The following is a 7,500-nucleotide window of genomic DNA, read 5'->3' as shown; positions in this document are numbered from 1 at the left end:
ATTCCTTTAAGTTTCAGCTTTGCAACCATACTCCCCCCAGAGCCCAGAGACTCGTGGTTTCCCACACGCTGCCCGGCGGGTCATTGTGGTAGTAACGCCGCCGGATCGCGGGTCGGCATCGTTTACGGTCGGAACTACGACGGTATCTGATCGTCTTCGAACCTCCGACTTTCGTTCTTGATTAATGAAAACGTTCTTGGCAAACGCTTTCGCTCCAGTCCGTCTTGCGCCGGTCCAAGAATTTCACCTCTAGCGGCGCAATACGAATGCCCCCGGCCGTCCCTCTCAATCATGGCCCCGGGTTCCGGAAACCCACAGAAAATAGAACCGGGGTCCTATTCCATTATTCCTAGCTGGGGTATTCATAAGGGCGCAGTCGGCCCTGCCTTGAACACTCTAATTTTTTCAAAGTAAACGCTCCGGGCCCCAAGCCGAGGACACCCAGTCAAGGGCATCCGGGGGGCGCCGGGAGGCCTGGGGGTCCGGGACCGGCGGTGGCTCGCCTCACGGCGGACCGCGCGGCCCGGTCCCCGAGATCCAACTACGAGCTTTTTAACTGCAGCAACGTTAGCATACGCTATTGGAGCTGGAATTACCGCGGCTGCTGGCACCAGACTTGCCCTCCAATGGGTCCTCGCCCATGGGTTTAGGATACGCTCATTCCAATTACAGGGCCTCGAAGGAGACCTGCATTGTTATTTTTCGTCACTACCTCTCCGTGTCGGAAATGGGTAATTTGCGCGCCTGCTGCCTTCCTTGGATGTGGTAGCCGTTTCTCAGGCTCCCTCTCCGGAATCGAACCCTGATTCCCCGTCACCCGTGGTCACCATGGTAGGCGACGGACCTACCATCGAAAGTTGATAGGGCAGACATTCGAATGAACCGTCGCCGCCGCGAGGGCGTGCGATCGGCCCGAGGTTATCTAGAGTCACCAAAGCGAGGCCGGGGGCGGACGGCGGCGGGTAGGCGCGAAGCCCCCCTCTCCACCGCCCGCGCACCCGCATGGGTTTTGGATCTGATAAATGCACGCGTCCCCAGGGACCCACCCCACCCCGCCACATAGGGGGAGAAGGGCGGCCCAGGTCGGCGCTCGTTGGCATGTATTAGCTCTGGAATTGCCACAGTTATCCAAGTAACCGGGAGGAGCGATCAAAGGAACCATAACTGATTTAATGAGCCATTCGCAGTTTCACTGTACCGTCCGTGTGCACTTAGACTTGCATGGCTTAATCTTTGAGACAAGCATATATTACTGGCAGGATCAACCAGGTAGCCCCTCACACATCAGGTAAAATGCCAGAGGGAGAGGGGGGGAGAGGCGGCGGTTACCCACTGCCTACCCGCCACCCATCCGGCCTTCACGCAGAAGGGGGGTTGGGGTATGCCGCGAACGGGCATGGCTTCTAATCGAGGCCATCACCAGGAAGGTTCGTGCTTCGTAACGGGAACAACTGCGCCAGAGATGCCGCGCACACCTACCCGGCACACCAATCCTACCCCGCCGCCAGCCAACACGCCCGGGGTCCAGCCCGGGAGGGTGGGGAGGACAGGGAGGGATGCTGCCCGGTTAAGGCGCACGCACAACACCAACTTACGCACCTATTCCCGTCAATGTAGGACATTCCGAGGCAGACGGGCCATCTGAGTCTATTTCACCCAATAAGCTAGGGTCGAGGACCGGGTGAAGACCCACCTCGCCCTCCTTTCGAATGCCCAAATCGGGGAGGATCTCACCCCACCCACAGCGGTCCCCTTTGTCAGATGACCGGGCGAGGGGCCTGCCCCTGGGGCATCGCGCACATTTCCCATCGGTCATGTGGTGGAAGGCGGTGGCACGTAGTTACGCGCTCAAAACCTAAGTCCGCTAAATCACGCCTTCCCCGAAACCTCGACGGCAGGTCAGCGATAACCAGCTACGGTTACCCGGACGTCCGGCAGGGAAAGGCCCGAGAGGTCACACCCTGCCCGGCTTGAGGCCAGAGCTCGAGGGTCATGGATGTCGGAGTGGACTGGTGATTTAAGGCTTCTCGCTTTCAGAAACGGTACCGATGGTTACCCACAACTAACTTTGCAATGAAACTGTGCTGCTGGTCACCCAAAAATAACTTTGTCTCTCAGATTGGTGCTGCTGGTTACCCACAACTGACATTGTGCTTGGCTTGACTGACTGGCCTGGCTGGCTGGCTGGCTGGCTGACTGGGGGTGGGCTGGCTTGGCTGGCCTGGGCTGGTTGGGTTGGCCTGGGCTGGCTTGGCTGGCCTGGGCTGGCTGGCTGGCTGGCTGGGCTGGGCTGGGCTGGCCTGGCCTGGCTGGCTGGCTGGCTGACTGGGGGTGGGCTTGGCTGGCCTGGGCTGGCTGGCTGGCTGGCTGACTGGGGGTGGGCTGGGCTGGGCTTGGCTGGCCTGGCCTGGCCTGGCTGGCTGGCTGGCTGGCTGACTGGGGGTGGGCTGGCTTGGCTGGCCTGGGCTGGGCTGGGCTGGGCTGGGCTGGGCTGGCCTGGCCTGGCTGGCTGGCTGGCTGGCTGGCTGGCTGACTGGGGCTGGGCTGGGCTGGGCTGGGCTGGCCTGGCCTGGCCTGGCCTGGCCTGGCTGGCTGGCTGGCTGGCTGGCTGGCTGACTGGGGGTGGGCTTGGCTGGCCTGGGCTGGCTGGCTGGCTGGCTGGCTGGCTGGCTGACTGGGGGTGGGCTGGGCTTGGCTGGCCTGGCCTGGCCTGGCCTGGCCTGGCCTGGCCTGGCCTGGCTGGCTGGCTGGCTGACTGGGGTGGGCTGGGCTGGGCTGGCCTGGCCTGGCCTGGCTGGCTGGCTGGCTGGCTGGCTGGCTGACTGGGGGTGGGCTTGGCTGGCCTGGGCTGGCTGGCTGGCTGGCTGGCTGACTGGGGGTGGGCTGGGCTTGGCTGGCCTGGCCTGGCCTGGCTGGCTGGCTGGCTGACTGGGGGTGGGCTTGGCTGGCCTGGGCTGGCTGGCTGGCTGGCTGGCTGGCTGGCTGACTGGGGGTGGGCTGGGCTTGGCTGGCCTGGCCTGGCCTGGCCTGGCCTGGCCTGGCCTGGCCTGGCTGGCTGGCTGGCTGACTGGGGGTGGGCTGGGCTGGGCTGGCCTGGCCTGGCCTGGCTGGCTGGCTGGCTGGCTGGCTGGCTGACTGGGGGTGGGCTTGGCTGGCCTGGGCTGGCTGGCTGGCTGGCTGGCTGACTGGGGGTGGGCTGGGCTTGGCTGGCCTGGCCTGGCCTGGCTGGCTGGCTGGCTGACTGGGGGTGGGCTGGGCTGGGCTGGGCTGGGCTGGGCTTGGCTGGCCTGGCCTGGCCTGGCCTGGCCTGGCTGGCTGGCTGGCTGACTGGGGGTGGGCTTGGCTGGCTGGCTGGCTGGCTGGCTGGCTGACTGGGGGTGGGCTTGGCTGGCTGGCTGGCTGGCTGGCTGGCTGACTGGGGGTGGGCTGGGCTTGGCTGGCCTGGCCTGGCCTGGCTGGCTGGCTGGCTGACTGGGGGTGGGCTGGGCTGGGCTGGGCTGGCCTGGCCTGGCCTGGCCTGGCCTGGCCTGGCTGGCTGGCTGGCTGGCTGGCTGGCTGACTGGGGGTGGGCTTGGCTGGCTGGCTGGCTGGCTGGCTGGCTGACTGGGGGTGGGCTTGGCTGGCCTGGGCTGGCTGGCTGGCTGGCTGGCTGACTGGGGGTGGGCTGGGCTTGGCTGGCCTGGCTGGCTGACTGAGGGTGGGCTGGGCTGGGCTGGGCTGGGCTGGGCTGGGCTGGGCTTGGCTGGCCTGGCCTGGCCTGGCCTGGCCTGGCTGGCTGGCTGGCTGGCTGACTGGGGGTGGGCTTGGCTGGCCTGGGCTGGCTGGCTGGCTGGCTGGCTGACTGGGGGTGGGCTGGGCTTGGCTGGCCTGGCCTGGCCTGGCCTGGCCTGGCTGGCTGGCTGGCTGACTGGGGGTGGGCTTGGCTGGCTGGCTGGCTGGCTGGCTGACTGGGGGTGGGCTGGGCTTGGCTGGCCTGGCCTGGCCTGGCTGGCTGGCTGGCTGGCTGACTGGGGGTGGGCTTGGCTGGCCTGGGCTGGCTGGCTGGCTGGCTGGCTGACTGGGGGTGGGCTTGGCTGGCCTGGGCTGGCTGGCTGGCTGGCTGGCTGACTGGGGGTGGGCTGGGCTTGGCTGGCCTGGCCTGGCCTGGCCTGGCTGGCTGGCTGGCTGACTGGGGGTGGGCTGGGCTGGGCTGGGCTGGCCTGGCCTGGCCTGGCTGGCTGGCTGGCTGGCTGGCTGGCTGACTGGGGGTGGGCTTGGCTGGCCTGGGCTGGCTGGCTGGCTGGCTGGCTGACTGGGGGTGGGCTGGGCTGGCCTGGGCTGGCTGGCTGGCTGGCTGGCTGACTGGGGGTGGGCTTGGCTGGCCTGGGCTGGCTGGCTGGCTGGCTGGCTGACTGGGGCTGGGCTTGGCTGGCCTGGCCTGGCCTGGCTGGCTGGCTGGCTGACTGAGGGTGGGCTGGGCTGGGCTGGGCTGGGCTTGGCTGGCCTGGCCTGGCCTGGCCTGGCTGGCTGGCTGGCTGGCTGACTGGGGGTGGGCTTGGCTGGCTGGCTGGCTGGCTGACTGGGGGTGGGCTTGGCTGGCCTGGGCTGGCTGGCTGGCTGGCTGACTGGGGGTGGGCTGGGCTGGGCTTGGCTGGCCTGGCCTGGCCTGGCTGGCTGGCTGACTGGGGGTGGGCTGGGCTGGGCTTGGCTGGCCTGGCCTGGCTGGCTGGCTGGCTGGCTGGCTGGCTGACTGGGGGTGGGCTTGGCTGGACTTGGCTGGCTGGCTGGCTGGCCGGCCTGGGCTTGCCTGACCTGGCCTGGCCTGGCTGGATTGGGGGTGGCTGGCTGGCTGGCTGGCTGGCTGGCCGGCCTGGGCTTGCCTGACCTGGCCTGGCCTGGCTGGATTGGGGGTGGCTGGCTGGCTGGCTGGCTGGCCGGCCTGGGCTTGCCTGACCTGGCCTGGCCTGGCTGGCTGGCTGGCTGGCTGGCCGGCCTGGGCTTGCCTGACCTGGCCTGGCCTGGCTGGGCTGGGGGTGGCTGGCTGGCTGGCTGGCTGGCCGGCCTGGGCTTGCCTGACCTGGCCTGGCCTGGCTGGGCTGGGGGTGGCTGGCTGGCTGGCTGGCTGGCCGGCCTGGGCTTGCCTGACCTGACCTGGCCTGGCTGGATTGGGGGTGGCTGGCTGGCTGGCTGGCTGGCTGGCCGGCCTGGGCTTGAAGCCGGGAGACATGGGCCGGCCTACGACCCCACCACATGGAACCCGTTCACCAGCCGTGCCCGGGCACCCCACTATTAAGCCCGGGGACACTGACTTTGTTAAAATGCACTTGACAGACTCACGTGCTGCTGGTGACCCATTTCAGTAATGCGTGCCGCTGGTGGCCCTCTTGGCCTTTACTATTTGGATTTGAGGGCTGCGTGCCGCTGGTGACCCAATCGAGTATTGTTTGACGCTGGTTGCCCACCTCGCCTTTACTATTTGGATTTGGGGGCTGCGTGCCGCTGGTGACCCAATCGAGTATTGTTTGACGCTGGTTGCCCACCTTGCCTTTACTATTTGGATTTGGGGGCTGCGTGCCGCTGGTGACCCAATCGAGTATTGTGTGACGCTAGTGGCCCAATTGAGTATTGCGTGCTGCTGGTGGCCCAATTGAGTATTGTGTGCTGCTGGTGACCCACCTGGCTGTCACTACTGGAGTTTGGCCGGCCGCCGTTGGTGCTCTTACCGCCTTTATTCTCTTGGTAGACGGCTTGCGGGGCGCAGCCACAACGCCGCTATTGAAGCACCAGAACTTGCACTTCACCGAGCCACGGGGCAATGCACACCCAGGGGAAAGTGTGCAAGCCAGGGCAGGGATTGGCAGACATGTCCCGGTGATCTATAGCCACGGAGTTGACCGGTCACCACCAACCCACACTCAATCTATGCAGCACCATGCCCAAAACGGACGACCAGAGCCGGCTTGCGGGGCCCAGCCACAACGTCGCTATTGAAGCACCAGAACTTCCACTTCACCGAGCCACGGGGCTATGCATACCCGGGGGAAAGTGTGCAAGCCAGGGCAGGGATTGGCAGACATGTCCCGATGATCTATAGCCACGGAGTTGACCGGACACCACCAACCCACACTCAATCTATGCAGCACCATGCCCAAAACGGACGACCAGAGCCGGCTTGCGGGGCCCAGCCACAACGTCGCTATTGAAGCACCAGAACTTCCACTTCACCGAGCCACGGGGCTATGCATACCCGGGGGAAAGTGTGCAAGCCAGGGCAGGGATTGGCAGACATGTCCCGATGATCTATAGCCACGGAGTTGACCGGACACCACCAACCCACACTCAATCTATGCAGCACCATGCCCAAAACGGACGACCAGAGCCGGCTTGCGGGGCCCAGCCACAACGTCGCTATTGAAGCACCAGAACTTCCACTTCACCGAGCCACGGGGCTATGCATACCCGGGGGAAAGTGTGCAAGCCAGGGCAGGGATTGGCAGACATGTCCCGATGATCTATAGCCACGGAGTTGACCGGACACCACCAACCCACACTCAATCTATGCAGCACCATGCCCAAAACGGACGACCAGAGCCGGCTTGCGGGGCCCAGCCACAACGTCGCTATTGAAGCACCAGAACTTCCACTTCACCGAGCCACGGGGCTATGCATACCCGGGGGAAAGTGTGCAAGCCAGGGCAGGGATTGGCAGACATGTCCCGATGATCTATAGCCACGGAGTTGACCGGTCACCACCAACCCACACTCAATCTATGCAGCACCATGCCCAAAACGGACGACCAGAGCCGGCTTGCGGGGCCCAGCCACAACGTCGCTATTGAAGCACCAGAACTTCCACTTCACCGAGCCACGGGGCTATGCATACCCGGGGGAAAGTGTGCAAGCCAGGGCAGGGATTGGCAGACATGTCCCGGTGATCTATAGCCACGGAGTTGACCGGTCACCACCAACCCACACTCAATCTATGCAGCACCATGCCCAAAACGGACGACCAGAGCCGGCTTGCGGGGCCCAGCCACAACGTCGCTATTGAAGCACCAGAACTTCCACTTCACCGAGCCACGGGGCTATGCATACCCGGGGGAAAGTGTGCAAGCCAGGGCAGGGATTGGCAGACATGTCCCGATGATCTATAGCCACGGAGTTGACCGGACACCACCAACCCACACTCAATCTATGCAGCACCATGCCCAAAACGGACGACCAGAGCCGGCTTGCGGGGCCCAGCCACAACGTCGCTATTGAAGCACCAGAACTTCCACTTCACCGAGCCACGGGGCTATGCATACCCGGGGGAAAGTGTGCAAGCCAGGGCAGGGATTGGCAGACATGTCCCGGTGATCTATAGCCACGGAGTTGACCGGTCACCACCAACCCACACTCAATCTATGCAGCACCATGCCCAAAACGGACGACCAGAGCCGGCTTGCGGGGCCCAGCCACAACGTCGCTATTGAAGCACCAGAACTTCCACTTCACCGAGCCACGGGGCTATGCATACCC

At 65.2% G+C, this 7,500-nt stretch overlaps 1 non-coding gene across 1 annotated transcript in view; it reads right to left on the bottom strand.

Annotated features, from left to right (window-relative positions):
- The window catches only part of LOC137495135 (18S ribosomal RNA), a 1,940-nt gene extending 668 nt beyond the window's left edge, over window positions 1-1,272 (bottom strand). The window contains exon 1 of the ribosomal RNA XR_011015052.1: window positions 1-1,272. This exon is cut by the window's left edge and continues 668 nt beyond it. This is a non-coding gene — a ribosomal RNA (18S ribosomal RNA).
- Window positions 1,273-7,500: the final 6,228 nt, after the last annotated feature.

The sequence above is a fragment of the Danio rerio genome, chromosome 4 (assembly GCF_049306965.1).
Source record: "Danio rerio strain Tuebingen ecotype United States chromosome 4, GRCz12tu, whole genome shotgun sequence".
NCBI classification, from domain to species: Eukaryota; Metazoa; Chordata; class Actinopteri; order Cypriniformes; family Danionidae; genus Danio; species Danio rerio.
Note: the sequence above shows the minus strand (reverse complement) of the source record. Positions and strands in the feature narration are given on the sequence as shown.